This window comes from Rhipicephalus microplus, chromosome 3 (genome assembly GCF_043290135.1).
Source record: "Rhipicephalus microplus isolate Deutch F79 chromosome 3, USDA_Rmic, whole genome shotgun sequence".
Lineage (NCBI taxonomy): Eukaryota > Metazoa > Arthropoda > Arachnida > Ixodida > Ixodidae > Rhipicephalus > Rhipicephalus microplus.
This window is the reverse complement of record NC_134702.1, coordinates 10,541,719-10,562,500: the sequence shown is the minus strand read 5'-3', so window position 1 is coordinate 10,562,500 and position 20,782 is coordinate 10,541,719. Positions and strand designations below refer to the sequence as shown.

Here is a 20,782-nt window from a genome sequence, read left to right as displayed (position 1 = left end):
TGACGGTGGCCGCGAAATCGACAGAGATCGGTAGGCACCATCGACGATCTACGCGGCCGGCATGAACTCCTTCAGCCGGAAGGTGCATGTCAACTTGGTGCAGTGCACAATTATAGGTGAAGAGGTCTTCGGTCGTCGGAAGTAAGTGTATTTATGCATCGCACGCCGCGCATTCGTGGTGTTGGCGCGTTTGACAGCAAGAAAACAGTCGTGCAGGCCCATTTGGAGCTCAGCTATGGCGCGTTCTGTGTCACCATCTTGGTAGCAACAGTGGGAAGACCTGACATTCGATCACCGAAGCGACTATGCGCGACAGTCTCAATGTATTCACTGACACGCGCTTCTTGTTACGACAGTGCCAGTCTGCGCAACAAAGGTGAAAATGGACGCTCATATTGTACAGGAGAGTCGGTTATGCCCACAGTGACCAAGAGGGGTGCGAACGCTTAGGCCGGACCGGCTAGCGCACTGTTCCTTTTGTTGCTGTTCTTGTTGCGGTTTCCATCTTGAAAACTAACGCATACCCACTACGGGGTATCGACCAAGGCTCGGATCGAGTGCACCGAATTCGTTCTTTGTGATAACGAACGCAGAAGTACGTTACGTTTCCATGTTTTTACACATTTTTCCTAGCAACAACAAAAAATCACAGCATATCCACGGGGTTAATGATGATGAACGGGGCGAAGCGTCCATCAGCCCGTCCATGGTTCCATCCATCCGTTCATTTTTGCTTCCGTCCGTCCGCGCGATCATCCGTGCGTCAATCCATGCGTCCGTCCGTCTGTCCACGCGTCCGCCCGTGAGTCCATCCATCCGTCCGTTTGCTAGTATGTCTGTCCGTCCGTCCGTCCGTCCGTGCATCCATCTAGTGAACACTCCAAGTAGTGTCATCTCCCATCTCGCAACCTCTGTGGCACATACCCGCTCTAGAGCGGGTATATGTGCCACCGGTGGTTACATACATACATACATACATACATACATACATACATACATACATACATACATACATACATACATACATACATACATACATACATACATACATACATACATACATACATACATACATACATACATACATACATACATACATACATACATACATACATACATACATACATACATACATACATACGGAGGAGGAGGAGGAGGAGCGACATACCCACGCCATAAGGAGCTTCGCCCCTAAAAAAATGCCTGGGTCTGACCGCCTCCGTTGCGCTTTCACTTCAATCTTGCGATCTGTCATGTTCAACCATTATCGACGCTGGACGCGTCAACCACGTGTTATTATCTAAGTTATTATCAAGTGAAGGCGTGTGGTACGAAATGGGATATGTGACACGTGTAGATCAGGTAATTGCTGTTCTGGGTAACATACCATCAGTGACAAAGAAAGAAAAGTGCAACCAAGAATCAGAAAAGTTTCTGCACATAAAGCTTTATTTTTTAATGTGCTCCAGACGATAACAGTTGAACGGTTTCAGAAATCTCTGAAAACAGCTGCAACCATTTAGTCACCCTCCTGTGGACTTCCAGCAACAAATGTACAGAAGACCTTCGAACAAACTCTGAAGCAGGGCACAAGCGAAAACAACAAACCCTTTACGAATGTATTGCTTCAGCAATCGCTGCGACACCTAATCGTGCAGTAGCTGATTTTTCTAGTGAACACAGTAAATGCATGCGTGCCTTCCGTGACAATGCTACAGACTCTCCCACCTTGAACTAATGAGAGCCCCGCCGCGGTGGTCTAGTGGCTAAGGTACTCGGCCTCTGACCCGCAGGTCGCGGGATCGAATCCCGGCTGCGGCGGCTGCATTTCCGATGGAGGCGGAAATGTTGTAGGCCCGTGTGCTCAGATTTGGGTGCACGTTAAAGAACCCCAGGTGGTCGAAATTTCCGGAGCCCTCCACTACGGCGTCTTTCATAATCATATGATGGTTTTGGGACGGGAAACCCCACATATCAATCAAACAATCAATCAACGGAACTAATCAGAAAACCTTACACGCTTCTGTCGCTGTCAGTGGCAAATATATTATTAAATATTGCAAATTGTAATGGGCACACAACCACAGAAAATATCCAGTGTCCCAAGCAGTTTGAACACGGTATAAAAAACGCAATAAAGAACGAAACAGAAGCATGAGGTATAGGAAACACGCACCATTATAGCATTAAACTATGACACTATATGCTTGTTGGACGTCTTAATAACCGCCTCGATGCCTCTACATGCACCTCAAAGTTCAAACTGCGCAGCATATTCACGAATATATCTGGCAAGAACATGGTGACGAAGGCCTAATTCAGAAGAGTCCTCTAAACACGGCGTTTTAGTCTACGTATGCGTGTTTCTCGGCCACTTCGGAAACTGGAGACGAATGACAGTCTACTTCTTTTATCTCATTCCCAGAGCTGTCCCCGCCTGCTGAGACAGTTGTTATGTGTGCCGCCAGACCCACGCCCATCTAGACGACCCAGATGATCCGAGTGCGCTGTCGAACAAGAGGGACTTGGGCGTTGAATGCAAATTCGCTTCGTCTCCTTCTTCCCGAAGACGTTTCCGGTTCCTGCTCCGCTTCCTGTCCAGCCCGCCCTTATCGAGAACCGCAGGACGCACGCACTCAACAGACGCGTATCGAATGCACTCTGAAGAAACGGACAGGGTTCGCGTTGGTTAGTCACGTCTCCATTCGCAACGTCTCCTTACAAGAAACACAGGCGCTTTCGGGGCTTCAGGTCGACCTATCCAGAGATGTAGGACTTGATCTAGCTGTGCGATTGCACTCGTTAAGTGCCGAACACTCACTTGCGCCTCGGAAGCCGGCCCATGCTTTTTGACAGAGCAAGGAGCGTAACCTAGACAGGTACGCGGCACATGATCCGCTGAGTCACCAAAGAAATACCCGTAGTGCGTCACGTACGCTGTTGTGTAGGTTAATTGGCACATGAACAATGCGAATCTGCGCTTCGTGTGTGGTTGGAGTGAAAACCACAAGTTCGTCCCGCTGGTGGTTAGTGATCAGTATACGTTTACCCAAGCTACTTCTATCTAAACAGCGACGCCAGAGAGGGACACACGGTATAGTTCCTTGTTTCGTAATATTGTTTACTCAACGCTGCATATTCCAGGTGTGTACTTTCTTTCTCTGTTGTTATTAGTTGCTGGTGCTTTACATGCCAAAACCACTATATGATCAAGAAGCACGCCGTAATGGGGAACTACGGAGTGATTTTGAACACCTGGGTTTTTTTTAACGTGCACCTAAATCTAAGCACACGGGAGTTCTTGCATTTCGCCCCCATTAAATCGCGGCCGCCGTGACCGGGTGTCGAACCAGCGCCCTCGAGCTCAGTAAAGGCCCGTTTACACTAGAGAGGCACGACGCTGACATGACCATGACAGAAACACGAGGCAGACGCAAACCATCGGCCGACGAGTCCTCCGCCGACAATGTCGCCAGACTACATGGTCACACTAGGCCGACGACAACGAGGATGCCTCAAAAAACAGCATTTCATCGTAGTGTAACATTATGAGAGACCGAAAACACCAGCAAAACGCATCCGCAGACCTGTCGTTGTTGTGTGTTCGGGAGATCGGCAGCTGAGTGATAATTTGCCTTATGTCTGCTTCAAACGACCACGAAGCGGGCACTCTTATGGGAGTTAACAATGCCCTCTCAGAGGCTTTCGCGGCGTCTGTATAGGCAGCTTGAGCACCCAATGGAAGTCTTTTATTCGCTTCCCTATTGTGTCCACCACCCCCGTCCCTTGTCACCATGAATTATGGCGGGGGCTGCGCAGCGTAGCTGGAGAGGGACAATGGCAGAGCGGGGAGCATGGCTGAAAATGAGGTGCAGGTGTGCAAGTTTAGTCGGTGTCCCTGCGTGTGCCTCCAATGTGACTACAGAATTGGCCAACGAAAGACTGTGAGCATGACAAGGCCCGGGCGGGCTCTTCGAGAGACCACCAGCGGACTGTTTATGTCTTTGAAGTGTACATAGGCCGACGACAAGAGACAAGACACTCCCGAAGACAGCCCGCAGACCAAAATCGGTGTCGTGTCTCTGCAGTGTAAACGCGCCGTAACGCGACACCCTGCGTGCTCTTCTCTTTTTTTTTTATTCAGAAATACCCTGCTTTGCCCAAAGGCGTGTAAGCGGGGGATTACAGCTTTAAAAAAACAAGTCTTCGTTATGACAGCACACTTGGTCACAAGACAATTGATTCCACTCCTGTACAGTATGAACAAAAAAATAATTAGCATAAAGGTTCGTTCCTGTCCGGTATTCTTGAATCTTAAGGTCATGATCAGACCTTCTAGACAGATAATGCGGTGGTTTAAGGTAAGTGTCTTTATTGATGCCAGTCTTCTTATGGTATATCTGAAATAACAATTTCAAACGCAATTTTCTTCTGCGAGAGGAGAGCGCTTCCCATCCCAGCTCGTTTTTCATTTCAGTACAGCTGTCACCTCGCTTATACCGACTGAGAACGAACCTTGCCGCTCTGTTCTGTATTTTCTCGATCAGATCAATCAAGGACTTTTGGCGCAGATCCCACACACAACATGCATATTCCAAAATCGGGCGGACAAATGAAATATACGCAGTACTTTTTAGGACAGCAGGGGAGGATCTCAGATTTCATTGAACGAAATTTAGGGCTCTGGCAGCTTTTCATTAAAGAATTCTTTAAAAACTATTTTCAAGTCACCGTGACATGACTCGTACATACAAACATAAAGTGGTAATATATAATCCGCTTACGCATATTGTACATGTGGGCGTTTGAACTGAACCGAGCGGTTCTGTTTTTTACTTTGAACCCTTGCTCGAATGATATGGTCAAAATATATGTGTTCGCATGCGCTTTCTTTTTTTTTAATTCGTAAGATTATACACGTACTTGCATGCGTACACTGGGACCACCAGGTTTCCTTTCTCTTTCCGACATTTTATTTTGATTTTGATAACTTACACATATCTCATTGCAAGTCTTTAGCAAGTAGGAATCTGAGAAAGCAAGCAAGCGAATGAGTGAGCAAGCAAGAAAGCAAGAAACCAAGCAAGCAAGCAAGCAAGCAAGCAAGCAAGCAAGCAAGAAAGAAAGAAAGAAAGAAAGAAAGAAAGAAAGAAAGAAAGAAAAAAAGAAAGAAAGAAAGAAAGAAAGAAAGAAAGAAAGAAAGAAAGAAAGAAAGAAAGAAAGAAAGAAAGAAAGAAAGAAAGCTCCTGGTTGTCTTCTCGGGGACCTGCACCGAGAGTCCCGGCATTTTTTTTTTTTGTCATGGACAAAATGTGCACCAGAGCACGCCGCAGCGCGCTCCGGTGTTGTTATCGAAGAACAAGCCTCTCGGGAGAGTGCGTGCTCGTGCGACTGCGCGGTATGCAAAAGCGCCGCCGCTTCGCGTCGATCGGCCTCGCCGTCACAAAAACGATGCACGGCACGATTTGGAAGAACGATCCACTCTGCCTCGTCCCAGCAGGCTATAGAGGCCACGCCGCCTTTGATTCCGCAAGAATAAAAAAAAACGACAGGAAAACCCAGGAGAAACCTTACGGCGAGTCCTGCTGAGAGTCATTACGTATGCACATATAGAGGCGCCTATTTTACAGCAAATAGTTTCACTGTTTGTCGTAGGACAGTATCGTTTCGTGAAATTGCAGCGGAATCCTTGCGAAGGACACGAACATTGATTGATTGATTTGTGGGGTTTAACGTCCCAAAACCACTTCTGATTATGAGAGACGCCGTAGTGGAGGGCTCCGGAAATTTTGACCACCTGGGGTTCTTTAACGTGCACCCAAATCTGAGTACACGGGCCTACAACATTTCCGCCTCCATCGGAAATGCAGCCGCCGCATCCGGGAATCGAACCCGCGACCTGCGGGTCAGCAGCCGAGTACCTTAGCCACTAGACCACCGCGGCGGGGCAACGACGATAGAACACGCGGCTTGAACGTCAATTGGATTCGATGGGATTTGAAGAGCGGTTACTGGGCACGCTGCATCGAAAGACCGGCGCGGATGGCGAGGGCAGACGGCGCCCGGACGCGATTTTTTGTTCGCATCAGTCGCGGCGCCTTTGTACGCGAGAGGGAATGCAATCGTCTCGGCGGGGAGCAGCTCGGCGGGGATATATCACGCGAGACGACAGGCGCACGACGCGAAACGTCGACAGATCGTACAGCTCTAATCCTTCTGATGCCTGGATTTAAACATCACCTGGTTATTCTCAAGCCGTGCGTGCAGCGTGTTCAGAAATAACACTGAATTATGCGGACCGTGCGAGATACGGTGTGAAAAAAAAAATAAAACACTGATTTGCCATTTCGACCCTCAGAAATGTCAATTAACGCTGCTGGAAAGCGCCAACAGCTGCAACTGCTAAGGTGTGTGCGCAATATATTGTTGCTATAAAACAATGCTTTGTGGTATATACACTGGGTCTTACGACCCCTTCTATTACATTTGTGGCCGGGACCAAATTAAAATACGTTATATATCCCATAGTTGGTTGGGGTCGTCATCGTATGCGAGACCAAAGTTATTCCCGACAGACGACAGGAGCAAGTACTCTTCGTCTCCATCACGGTGTGGTACACCGTGGTCTCCATGGGTTTCCACACGTCAGCATTTAAGACGCCGAGGACAGCCATTGGTGTCCTTAAATATAGCTGGTTGTTTTTTTTAATAGAAAATGATATAGTGACGTCACTCCCGACGTAGCAAGCCGCCGCCAATGAAGATTGTCACTTTTGCCGGGAAATGTGCGTGGTGATGGGAAACGAGTCTCGGGGAAACTGCAGAACATGTTGTGCAGTTTTTTCTAAGCTAATGAGCTTTGAGACCAGGGCTCTTCATATGTTTCATTTTTTTTATAAAAGCCTACTCAAACACCACTATACTCCATAAGTGAAAAACAATCGACACCACTGGTTGTGTAGCCACGATATGGCTATAAGGAACGCCGTTGTGGACGGCTCCAGACGCTTCGCCGATCTGGTGTTCAACTGACATCGCGCGGTGGTATTCTATACCTCCATCGAAAGGCGACCGCCACGACCGGGATCCAACCCGCGACCTTCACGTCAGCAGCAGAGCATCGTGACCACTTCACCACTGAGGACGACAATTGTATATATCCTTAACAGATCGGTTGGGTCACAGAGATGCCGGCCACAGTGATCACTACGCCAGAAGTGTCCGCATACTTATTCATTGTAGGCTCACCGCATCGTCTATATCGCTCCACTTCGTCACTCCGTTTCCTTGATCTCTCATCTCGAGCATGTCCGCACGACTATTATTCGCACGCAACATGCACGCGACAACGCGAGGCTCCAATTAGCAACACGGATGTACAGACACAATTACGTGGAAGAGCGCCCCGCACGATTGTCATCTACAGAGAACAAAAGGGGATCCTGCATGGCGTGGACAACAAGTGGCCGGGTCTCATACACGCTAAAGCGCGTGAAACCGAAATTACCCGCTTGTGCAATCCGTGAAAAACGGCGGCAATTTACGCGCAGCACTGAAAGAGAGAAACGTGTCCGTCGTGCCCCGCGGCCTCGTCGGCTTCCCGGGACGGAATCCAAGAAGGAAACGCCCGGGAAGCCTCGCCACACAGCCCGAACTCTACGTACGGAATGCCAACCGAGGGCGGTGGGAGGCCGTAATGCAGAAAAAAGAATCAAAATAAAGAGAAAATGTGCGAATGCGCAGCTGTACGCAGGTCCATGAAAGTGCAGTGTGTGTTTAGAAGAAGTGCTTAACGATTTAGAGTACTCGGTACTCTACTATGGGAGAGCTGAAAGTGTGTACAGACAAGGAAGGAAAAGCGGTACATACTTCGTACTTATGTCTCACCGGTCAGTTGACGCACCTTGCTCACGCATTAATTCTGCGGCCCATTTGTTTTACCACAGTAATAAAATGATGAAACCAGCGACAATGGCAGAGAACAACCCGAGTGGTTGTTCTTTCTCGCTGTTTTCGTGTGGTTTTTCACTGGTTTAATCTTCCCATTACTTTAAACGCACTTGTCCAGAAAGCTACGTTACTTGTTGCCATGTACTTGTTCACGGAGGGGGAGGCGGAGTAGGCAGCTCCCTCTTCCCTTAAGTCATATAGGGGGGGGGGGGGGCGCCAAAGCTGCTCCGTATCGTCACTCCACCAGAACTTCAAGTTAATGCACTGGATTACGGTTACATATATCATTTAACGATAATGGTGACTAAGGGCTCTTGGTGTTGCATTCAAAGACCTGCTTACTTCTCGCCTTCCTTTCGGAGGGCCAGGAACCAATGACAGGCTTTTGTGAAAAGCACGCAATCACACCATTTTACTTTTTTGCGTCCACCTGCGGAGCTTGTCTTCTTTTCCTTTTTTTTCGGACTCGGCCGATTGGGAAGGAAGAGGGCGGGGGCTGCATTGAACCTTGGTCCTTCCTATAACGGGGAAACGCGTTGAAAGAAGCCGCTGAAAGAGTATTGCCTGCCTGTGAAGCTCCGATTTCAGAATCTTGCATACATTCGTCATGTGCCCTGTCGGAGGTGTAGTGCGCGTATATTGTTCTCTGCTACCGGGAAGCTATGTCGATTATGCAAGCTTACGAATCCTGAGAAGCCCCGCTGCGGTTGTCTAGTGGCTAAGGTACTCTCGGCTGCAGACCCGCAGGTCGCGGGATCGAATCCCGGCTGCGGCGGCTGCATTTCCGATGGAGGCGGAAATGTTGTAGGCCCGTGTGCTCAGATTTGGGTGCACGTTAAAGAACCCCAGGTGGTCGAACTTTTCGGAGCCCTTCACTACGGAGTCTCTCATAATCATATGGTGGTTTTGGGACGTTAAACCCCACATATCAATCAATCAATCGTCGAATCCTCAGAAGGAGTCGCGACCCGCCTTGGAAAGAAGCATGGGACAAGGTTTGTTGAATGTTCCCTAGCTGTCGTCTATATATGTTCTCTCTGTCTTGCTATACATGGTCTATAGATAGGACAGACTGGTAGGTGTGTGAATGAGCACCTGTGCGAGCACTTTTACATTTTACAATGCAAAAAGACACAATCAAAACAAAATACTGCCAACACTCAGGCACAGGGTCTTCATACTCTCACGTAAGGCGATTCGAAGGCTAAATCAATCGTCGTTTTGTTCTCGGTCGATGTAGTGATCCTGCCCCATCATTCTAAAGCTTTCGGCTCGTAATGTGGTTTTCCACTGCCACCTCCTGGATCGGAGGCAACTGCAATCATAGAGTTTGCTATAAGTACACTACACTATAAGGGAATTCTGTCGCTAGTGCCTATGAAAGCTGCAATGCACTGTGTTTCAGCGAGCATGGGAATGATGGGTAGTACATGGACTTGCCTTTACGCTCTGTTTGGCTTCGCACGACTTGCAGCTGCTTTGTTACGAAACAGCAATCAGCAATAGTTTATAGGGCCATCGAGTTCAAAATGGTTTGTTCTTTTATTCGAAACAAAAGCGAAACACTGCAATAAACGAAGCCACAACTGCGTTCGAAGCCCGCAAGCATGAAGACTAGGCAAATCCGTGTACTACTCTTCATTCCAATGGTCGCTGAAAAATCGCAACACCAGGGTCTCCTCTAGTTGATTTTACGAAACTCTATGCCTACAATGGCTTTGCAATGCCTCCGTGATCAAAAGTGCACCACTTTTGATTACGCTGCGATGTCATGACATGATGCGATCATGTCACGTATGTGACGTCAGAATTCTGTCATAATCACGTCACAATTTTGTCGATATTTGAGGTCATTATGACGCCATATGGCGACAACGTCGCATGATGATTTTTTTTAGTAACACGTGATGACACCGCTGATGGTGAACGCCAACGCGATTGATTGATTGATATGTGGGATTTAACATCCCAAAACCACCATATGATTATTAGAGACGCCGTAGTGGAGGGCTCCGGAAATTTGACCACCTGGGGGAACATCAACGCGAAACGTCGGTCAATTTTAGCGTTTGATGATGCGTCTAAGGCTTCCCACTTAACAACGGTGCACGGTTCTAGGAGCTGCACAATCGGAGGGTCCTAGCACTGCGAGGCTAAAGCGCTGGCTGATTGCCTCGTTTGTTTCTTATTGACAAATACACTAGCCTGCACAAAAAAAAAAAACGTGTGCTGATAGTTTGACAGCAATGAGACGTGCAGAGATGAAAAAGTTACACACGGCTCCTCTTTCCGCCATCCACCGTCTGATAGGAAGATTTCTGAAAATTCGTCGAAGATATCGATCTTCACGTGCCACTAAACTCAAGTCAACCGCCAGATCATTCGGGTGCTTAACGCAGCTTTTCCTGCACCCACACTTGCGGATTCGTGACGCACGAGCAGGCTTCGCAAGACACTCTCGCAGTAGGGCTTTTTTCTTTACGTCTCTCGTTTTAAGGCGAATACGCGAGCGTGACCTTGAACGAAAGGCAGGCGTGAGCGAAATGAAGCAAAAACGTATCACGTATAACCTCGCAAGCTTCGCGTTCACTTCGTCCTGGCGGCGAACGCGTGACTAAATATAATAAAAAGGACGCTTTCGCGTGATGTAATAACAACAATAATCACCGGCATATTGCGCAGCAGCCCCGCAACGTGATCAATGAGTTGCGCTGCATGGGGGGCTTCGCATGAATTTAGACCACCTCGGGTTCTCTTTGCGTGTACCCTATATCTAAGCAATGTGCTTTTTGCCTTTCGAAACTACAGAAATGGGGCCGTGGTGACTGGGAATCGAACTCGCGCCCTAGATCTTAGCGGTTCAGCATCTGAAGTGCTAAGCTACGCGGCGGGTTCTGCGTGATGTAACTAGTAGTAGCAGTAAAACGTTATCATGCGCAGAAACCAGACAGGCGAGAACCGCAGTGCTTAGCAGGGAATACTGGGGTGAAAGTACACGATATATTATATGCACACTGGATGGCTTTAATCTCTGAGTCATCTTGAGCGAACGCAAAAAAGACATGCATTCAATGTTGTTGTTGCTGTTGTTGTTGCCATTGGGCATAGGCTTTCTAGTGCTGCACGGCTGCTGTGAAGCTAAATTGAAACTTAATTTGACCACCGGGTGTGTCATCTACAGCTCGGGCGCGAAGTAACAGGTATGACGAATGCGGTTTGGCTCCTTTTTTTTTACAATTAAATGTATATAAGGAGAGGTTGGTGCCAAGGCGTGGCGCCGGCTATTCCTCTTCTCTTGCACAAAAGTCGACATCGCATATTTTGTAGCATTCTCAATGTCCCCGATATTATCTGTCCTGCAAATGGTCGATGGCAAAAGGCATCACTAAACTGTAGGTCTTCATACCGATCTGGAACAGCTCATAATTGTTGAGGTTTAACGTACCAAAACTATCATATGGTTATGAGAGACACCGCAGTGGGGGGCTCCGAAAATTTTGACCACCTGGGGTTCTTTAACACGCAACTTAGTCTAAGCACACGGGACTCAAGCACACTCGCTTCCATCGAAAATGCGCAAGCTATATAAAGGGACAAGAAGTTGACTTCGCCTTCACAGCTCGATTAGATCCGCGCACAGTACGCCTTTTAGTGGTACGAAGACATATGCTTGGCTTTCCCTTCAGCACCCTCATGACCACACAAAGCATTGGCAAGACACCAAAAAGGCGCCTAGCGAAGATCTTCAATACTTCACGTGCATTCATTTCTCAGTAAACGGTGCGTTACTGCGGAGAATAAAATGAAGGCCGTGTTTTTTTATCTTTTATTTCTTTGCGGAGCTGAACGTATCAGGCATGCATGCGTGCATGGTTTGATAGTGCGCGCCCTTGTACTATATTTCGTGCCTTGCTAGATTCCCGCACATTGCGTATATTCGTGTTTTATCAATGTAGTCGCAGTTTTTTTTTTAAATTTTGTCTTCATCCATCGTAAAAAAAAGTTGCAGACGCCATAAAAAATTCGACAGTATTCCGTTATATTAGATCGATAAAAAATATTTGTTCATATAAACTTCGCGCTCAACCAGTTATAGATTAGTTGGAAGTTAAAGAACTTTATATGGAATGCGGGCACAAGGGCAGCGTTTTTTTTTAGAATAAACTTGAGCAATTTATCTTCGTATCGCTATCATATGTATCGCAGTGACAGGTCAATCCCAGCGCCAGCAATGGCATCCGAGCGACTTCCGAGTAAAAATAAATGAATAAATAAGTAAATAAATAAATACGGAACGATCAAAAAATGACTTCGAAATTGGTGTTTAACAACTCAGCCTAATTTCCCTTGCCAGTTTGTAATTAAAGATTATTACAAGGGTCATCCGCGAACATATCCGCAAACGAAGCAATCGTTATTCACCATCTGAGGAGCCCTCGTTATATGCGCCCGACATATCTTTCGACATCTCGGAGATTATCTTTTTGCACAATCTAAATAGCCGCGTCAGCCGATTTCCGTCCACTCAAATTGCCAGCGGCACCGTCGGAGATAACGAATCGAATATCTGGAAATTGCTTCCTCTTTAACCTCTACAATGATCACTTATCTTCCTTATCAGTTTCCCGACCCGGTTAGACCATGCATGCTGCCCTCGATGATGCTCCAGTAGTTCTGTGGTCTGCGCCGTTCGGTAACTACTTCCAAGCTGAAACAGCTAGCTCGATCCAGCGTATACAGGGTGTCTTATTTTAAGCAATACATATTTTTTTATAAAAATCCTAAGACACTTATATTTCTGCAGTTTTCGCGTCGAAACACCACGTCAGGGAGCAAACACCTTAGTTAAAATGCCACTGTTGCGACTAAGTATCAACATTTATTATTTTAATTTATATTTATTGATTTGAGCACCAGTGTTCACACTACAAAGTTGTAGTGCACGTCGATTTATGGCATGCCTATTTTTTTGTTATCACAAAACTTATTTTTAGAAAGTACAGATTCTATATATAGAAGGATGGCTAGCGCATGGTACGGTGTTAAAAACCGAATAAAAGGCCTTAGTAACTTGGGGTGCCCCGCCGCGGTGGTCTGGCTAAGGTACTCGGCTGTTGACCCGCAGGTGGCGGGTTCGAATCCCAGCTGCGGCGGCTGCATTTCCGTTAACACCGCTGATAGAAACTACACAAGTATTTTCTTGGAACCTAAAGCCAAGATGAGATATCTTTGGTTAACATATAAATATAATATGATTAAAACAAAGAATAGCGACACTTATAAACTGTTGCAAGCTGTTTATTGGGTTTGTGCCCGCTGTAAAACCAGCCAAAACGCCCACTGCACACTTCTGATTATTCAGGGCACGGCAACGATGCAAAAACTTAGTTCAATGGGAGAAATCGCCTGTCGAGAATATTCGCGCAGTCGAACGTGTTGCCCTGCTTCTTATTTCTCTGCGTGTACGATGGCACATTCGACTAGTAGTTTCGGGGGGCTTCGTTGGCTAACAAAGAGACTGTGATAACATTGCTCTGACGATAAAAAGTACGATTCTGAGGTGTACGCAATTTTTGAACAGCACTGACGCTAGTGATCTGCTTGAATAATGATTATTATGTTGATGATGATGATGGTAATTATGAAGCAACTCAAATGTGACTCGTACCTGCGATAGGGGACTGGCTAAGAATAGGACATGTCAATTTCTAAATAGTATTTTTCAAATATTACGCAATAATAAAAAAGGGAGAGAAGAGAAGGCATATGAAAGAGAAGCTACAAGAATATTGAACTTCTACTATCCATGATGGAATTGTTTATAATTAACCGAAATATAACTATTATGTTCTCGAAGGTAATTAACCAAACCAATGTGTATCTCCTCCTCTCTCTCGCTTTTCTCCCTCATTCACCTCTCCCCCGTGTAGGCTAGAAAACTGGACTTAGTCTAGTTAAGCTCCCTACCTTTCTGATATTTTCTTCTTCTCTCTCTCACTTTTTTTCAATTATTTATTTCTTACCAATATAACAATGTTCGTGAAGCTGGTGAACAAAATACTTATTCGTTTTGTTTTGTGGATGAAACCTCATATACGGTATTAACGGTACCCCTGTCGTCAAAGCCCGAATACGAAGCACTAATTATTAGAGACGCCATAGCGGAGGTCTCCGGAAATTTCGATCATGTGATGTTCGTTACAGTGCAGTAAAATCGCACTGTGCACGGACCTCCACCATTTCGCCTTCATCAAAATGCGACCACCACGGTTCAAGTACAATAAGTACAATACTTGTTGTTGAGTTTAAGTTAGTAAGCGAAAAAGTTATTAAATTAGTAAGCAAAAAGTTTAAGTTCTTTTTTTAATTACAGCTCTCCTCGTTGTAGCTTTAGAAGAGCGTCAGATCACGCCTTCAAAACACCGGTCAAATATGCAATCGACTTTCAAGTTTTTCTATTACAGAACAACACACAATGTATAATTTACCTTTACGCTTTATTTACTTATTTCGCATAAACATTCCCCACCCCATTTTTTCACGTAAGTCAATGCGAACGAGTCAGTGACGAAGATGCACGTCCATGGACTACTTCAGAGCTCCACAAAAATTATAGTGCCACTTTCAACCTGTTCGCAAGAACATAAAGTAAAACGAGGCATGCAAGAGCTCAGACACTGTGTAGTCTTCCCCCTTTTTCTTTTTTTTTTCCTGTGCTTTCTTCACTACTTTATTTTCTTTTTCTTTACCTTTTTGGTGAGATAATAAAAAATACAATATTTGTGAAAGCACTGCTACGCTTTCAAATTGTAGGATCTCGTCAGCTTGAAGCTTGCAATTTGAAAAATTGCTGTTCGAACAACCGTCCCCAAATTCCTGCCTTATTTTCTTCTACTGACCTCATTAACTTCTGAGACTGCATCTGGCTTACTGAAACAGAGGCACTTTGACTGCGACGAAAAAAAAAAACATGTGCATGTGCTATTTCAACATGATATGGTGGTTTTCGCGCGAGGCTTTGCGCCATGTCATCGTGGAACAGCAAAAGGCTCATAAGATGCATGTTCTGGAAGGAAACAAGCTTAGGCGTTTCAAATGCATAAGTTTCCATGGGCGCGGTTTCAAGGCGAGCAAAACGATAAGGTGTTCCTCAATTTGAACAAAGAAAGAATAAAAAAACTAGATCGAGTGCGATCTCACTGTTCTCTGCTTTCACCAACGCATGTGGCTGATATCTAGCGATCACCATACATTATTCAACAGCTGACGCCGTAAAATGGTTACGGAGCGGCGCTTTCTGCACTCACCGAACACTTCGGAGGCGAAGATCCGGATTCTCGGACGGGTGGCCTTCTTCGTAGAGGCGACAATGACCAAACCGGCTCAGCACAGAATCCACCAGCGTCGTCGAAGAAGGAGACAATCGAAGGCTGCCTGAACGGGGCCGAATCTCGCGACGTCCGATGTAATCCCAACCGCTGCCTCTGGACGAAACGGTGCGTCGACGCCACTGGAGGCAAGCAGTTGCGTCGGCGAAGAAGCAGATCAATGCTGCGCACCCGATATATTGGGGTGCCCGCTCAACCCACTTCTTGCGCACCGAGAAGATACGGGCGAGATCCCCGAAAGCGGCAACGCGCCTTCTTCGCCGGAGAGAGTGAGGTTGTTTCAAGGTCGTCTTTGTAGGACACGTTTCCAGGGGCGATTTGCTGCAGCTGATGGTTTGCTCCGGCTGACAGCTCTTCTTTGGGGCGTCACTCGCTTTCTTACTTTTTCCCTTCGAGTTCCTTATTACGGTCGTCTCACGGAAGGCTCGCCGTCAGAAGCGCCTGGATAAAGATAGGCCTCGATGGTCCGCCAAGCGCAGTTCTTGATTGGTGCTCCGGCTTCACCGAGTGGAGAGATCCAGCGCGGACTTGGAGGACGGCACAAACGATCGAGCTGTGTATCACTGGAGCCTCGTTGTCAGCCGACACACTGTCTGCCACTCGGTCCGTGGGTGGTAGTTGAGGCGATTAGTTGATGACACACAGACCGAAAGTACGAGAGGCGGCGACGATGAACCGAAAGATCCCTCGGTGTCCTTGTCCTGATTAGTCCTGGAAAGCTATCAGCGCCTAAGGTTGTTTGCTGGCGATCGATATGACGAAAAATTGTTCGGGAGATTCTAGCGGACAGCTGCAATGGAGAAGTTCTTTGCAACTCGAAGGCAGAAGAAAACAGACCAAGAAGCTGTTGCAGGCAGGTCTGGCCCAGGAAGGAAATTCAGTTGCGTCTTCTTGCGCAGGGCCTCACGACTCACTGCGGAATGCGGACCGTCGGTAGTTTAGCTTTCGGGTGACCTTTGTGGAAGTGCCAAGCGACGTCGATTCGCTCGCCGTCAAAATGTAGCCAGCGGCATCAGCCCCTCTGCCAGGACGGCGCCTTCCGAACCGAGTGGACTCACCGGTGTTGGCTGGTGGTGCGCGAACAGCTGACTGCGGGAGCCGCGCGGCAGTCCGATGCAGTTGGGAGCGCGCGATGCACACCGGTGTCACCTCCGCGGGCTTCTGGCACGGGAGAGCGAGGCCGCCTGCGTAGCCCTACTTTCCTTGCTTTTTTTGCTTCTCGACTCGGGACCTCGTGCGGCTAGCGGAGGAGGAGAAGGGCGGGTCGCCCGGTGACCACGTCACGCCGAGGAAGGGGCGGGAAAGCGGAGCCCTGCTCGTGCCCCGGCACGTGCTGGCCCTCTCGGGCCACGACGTCAGTCCTGTCTTCTCTCTCAGCTCCGAGGATCAAGCAAATTAACTTTGTTGTTTTCATTGAGCGTACCAACGCCGACCCGTTCTTGGGGCAACGGCCACCGGTGCACCAACGATGCACCGGTGGCCGTTGTCGACAAGGCGCGCAGATCCAGCTAGCCAGTGCTGCACGCTACTGCGGGAAACTGAACGAGCACGCAAAAGGACGACGTCGGGTAAGCCCTAATATATCGACAGAACCGAAAGCGTTTGCACGTGTTTTTGTTTTCTTTTTTCGTCCTTCCAGTGTCACGCTGTAATTTCAACTTTTACGAACGACAAATACGTCCAGCAGACTACTGCTCTTTCGGAACCAGCCTTACTCGGTGTCTCGCGTGCGTGCGATAAAAAGCCCTTCTCGGGTCGTGGCCGGAATAATTTCATAACACGTCCAGTGCCCATCGCCAAAACATTAGCCTTTATTGGCGTCTGATTGTGGTCTGCGATGCTGAACTCAACAGTTGCGTTAGTTGTGTGTGAAATTTAGCTTTGCATCACTAAAGAGCAAAGCAGTTTTAACTTGACACGGATATAGTTTTTAAAACAGCGCAGAAACCGGACACCAAGAATAGATTACACAATGCGGGTGCTGTGTTGAGTGGTCTATTCGCTGCGCCCCGTTTTGGCGCTGTTTGAAAAACGATGTTACATACCAACAAGTCCGCTTGTCCAAAAGTCTGAAGGGTCCCCCCTTTGAGGCAACAAAAAACGGCCTCTTTTGCTTGTAGCTTGCTCGTACCGAAAAAAAAAACAGGATTGCAAATCAGACATAAGATAAACCTTGTAAGTTGAGCCACGTAGTCAAACACGCTGGTAATATTGCAAGTTGAGGCTGTGACAGGCAAAAAGTGCTTCAGTTCACTTTCGCTAAAATATTCAGCATTAAGATAACTTGCATGCACAATAAGCTGACGACGACAGTAAGGTCACAATATATCACGATGTTGGTTTCCTATTCCTTCCTTCACAAGAGCAGTGGGATACTCAGATCACCTGCATCGGTCTCTCGAAAACTGCTGAACGTCCACAGCAAGGCAGGCAGCCAGGTGAAGTGACTCCGTTGAATGACACCGATATTGCAGACGACCAAAATATTGCGCATGTTCCTGAAATAAAGAAATATATCTTTCCACGCATTTATAAGCTTCAAAAAGTGTAACATGCTTTTGCCTTCTATTATATCGATTATTGCTAAAACGGCTGCTTGGGCGAGTTGGTTCACGATTATTTAGACACATATACCATCGCAAAAAAGACAGAACTTTTAGAGAAGAAACACACACACAGCGCTGTACTGCAGAACTTCTGCGGGAAGCTGCTTCACGCGAAGGTGAAAGGCTATAGAGTATACGTGCTCGACATACGGCCACGGCGATGAACGAAATGATGAGACAAGGATCCACAAGAAAACAGTTAAAAAGGGCCCTGTGTACTAGAAATAAACTTCGTTAAAACTGCTGCTTAAGCGAATCGGTTCATGATTATTTAGACAGATTTATCAGCGCGAGAAAGACTAAACATTTAGAAATGTATGAAGCAGCTTCCCGCATAAGTTCTGCAGTACAGCACTGTGTGGATGTTTCTTCTCTAAAAGTTCCGTCTTTTTTGCGCTGATAGATCTGTCCATATAATCAATTATTGCCCAGGAAGATCTTTCGTTCTTTGTGAGTCACTTACAACAACAAACAGGACAACTTATACCCAACAAATATTGAACCTTTGTTCAATATTTGTGCAGGGCCCTCTGGAGTCCATGATGACGACGTGCGAGTCCTGGTGTGCGGCAGATAGCGCGACGGTGACTTCCTTCGTGTGTGTGTGCTGCATTTCGTACTCTGAACCTCAGGCCATTCAATGCCACGCCGATTCGGTGGGCGACTGCAGCCGTGTACCACCTCCTGAGGCGAGGGCTGGAGGCGTCCACGTAAGATAATCAGTGTTTGCGCAAAGGTCTGCATGCCACTGTTGTTGTCACGTGTCTCGAAGGCCCGAAGTGGTTGAGCGTGCGGGGCGCTTCTCAGGACTTCCAGGATTCGTTCGCGCTCTCCCATCGATGTTTTTTTGTGGATGGGGCTAAGTAATAGACGGCCTCCAGACGTACCTTTTGGAAGTATTGTGTATTGATTGGTCAAGTATGCCTGCCGGAGCTCTGCGAAAGTGTTTGCCATCTGCAGGCCCACAAGGCGCTGGTTGGGCGTGTTTATCGGGATATCTAGGGCACGCTTGTACATTTTCCAGAGAATCCCTTGAAGGGCGCTCATGCTAAACTTGCGCAGTTAAGGAGCCGAGTGGAGGACTCGACTGGTCACGGATGCCTACGCGTAGCATGCACTTCTCGCTGTGCTCTCGTTACGGATCTCTCCTTCCTCCACTAATCTCGGCTCGTTCGGTGCTTTCGGACGCGTCACCAGCCACCTGGCCGGACCTCGTGTAGAAGTACAATATGTGTGCGCTTGAGTGCGTTAGCTTGCGCTTGCTCCGTTTGTATATAATGGAGGTGGACGGTAGTCAACAGCCAGGTTCTAGCGGGCTGTGTGCGTTCACATAGCCCGAACGTTTATATAAAGGGTCATTAATGTTTACCGATAGGATTAAGAGTTGCCATGACAAAAAAAAAGTAAACCGAGCTAGCGCTATCTCGTCCCGCAAGCGTAACTAAGGACATCTTTATTTTTTTCTGACGACATAATTGGAGGGGTGACCGGCCAACTACCTGATCTTGCCTACCCGCTTGCTTTTCATGCAAGGATGAAGCGTATTGATTCGTGAAGTTCGTCCACACACCACTGCAACTTCGTCATTCTTAAATTTCATTACCTTTCCCACAACTGCCTGATTGATAATATTTTTGCGATATCAATTATATTAATAATCACAGCTGGTTTTTGCCGCATACATATGCCGGGGCCTTCTGCTAACGCGCGCTTATCTCGTGAGCGAGGGGGGGGGGGGTATGGTTACTGCGCTGTCGCGCCAACGATCAGTGCGCGTCTTTTGCCCCCACAGCAGGCGGGAGCTTCTACGGGCTGCGTTCTCAACACGAAAAAACGGTGCCAAAAGTGTACCTGGAGCGGCCGTCCACGTATAGATGCGCTCTACAGATAACAAACTGCCACCAGCGGCGACACACGACGTATAGCCCTGATAGTACCAGCATGCGCTTCCCACGAGAGGCGCTTCTAATCAACGCCGTCACTACGCACGAGCCTTGTTGTGGTCATCTACTGCGGCCGCGCCTCAGGAAACTTAGTTACTTAGCAAATACATCTTTACTACACATAACATTGTACCTAAAAATGCCAGCCTTGCTTCGTAAAACATTCAAATATGTCGCTATCGCAGTCATTGCTACGCCTTTTTGGCAAAACTGCGACTTTTATTTTTTTAGCAAATTGTAGCTCCATCATTAGACGCGTTTGTCGATCTTTTCCTGTTTTGAGGTCGGCGACTGTTAGGGTCAAAGTTTTTTTTACAGCGAAAGGTGATCTGAGATCACAATAAAGGTCTCGTTCACTGTAGTTTTCCGTCACCGCCGCCGGTGTCCGTAACCACTATCACACGAAATAAAAAGCAAACAAGAATCAACTAAGACACTACGGGATTCGAACCTGGGTCCCCCGCATGCCAGCCCATGCAGTATTCCATCGCAGAGCCACGCCGGTGCTTTAAACTCTTTTGCAAACATTCCCTAGGCAGGCACAATACCGGGATAGAAATCACTAGTGTGAGTAATAATGCATTCTAGATCATCGAAGAAACAATCAGGCGTTACACAATGTGAATTGCATAACGAGCGGGTCGTACAATGCTCAAAACCATTACAAAAGCTTGTTCTTGATCTTCTATTAACTGTGGAGCATAGCCCTTTCAGAGATAATTCTTCATCGTCGTTAGCCACTGCATAAAAAGAATTGCACAAAATTTCTTGCAAATGTGAAGAGGATACCACGCTTCTCCGAAGAATGACGAAGGATAGCATAGCAATGGACGGCCTACTACACAAAAATTATTATTATTTATGACGTAGTGGGCAGCCAGCAAGGGTACTTGCA

General features: G+C 47.2%; 1 protein-coding gene across 1 annotated transcript in view; it reads right to left on the bottom strand.

The window, feature by feature from the left end:
* LOC119182544 (carboxypeptidase D) overlaps window positions 1-15,395 on the bottom strand; it is a 155,467-nt gene extending 140,072 nt beyond the window's left edge. Inside the window, exon 1 of the mRNA XM_075888871.1 lies at window positions 15,258-15,395. The gene's annotated coding sequence lies outside the window, so the exon portion shown is untranslated. The remainder of the gene's footprint in view (window positions 1-15,257) is intronic.
* Window positions 15,396-20,782: the final 5,387 nt, after the last annotated feature.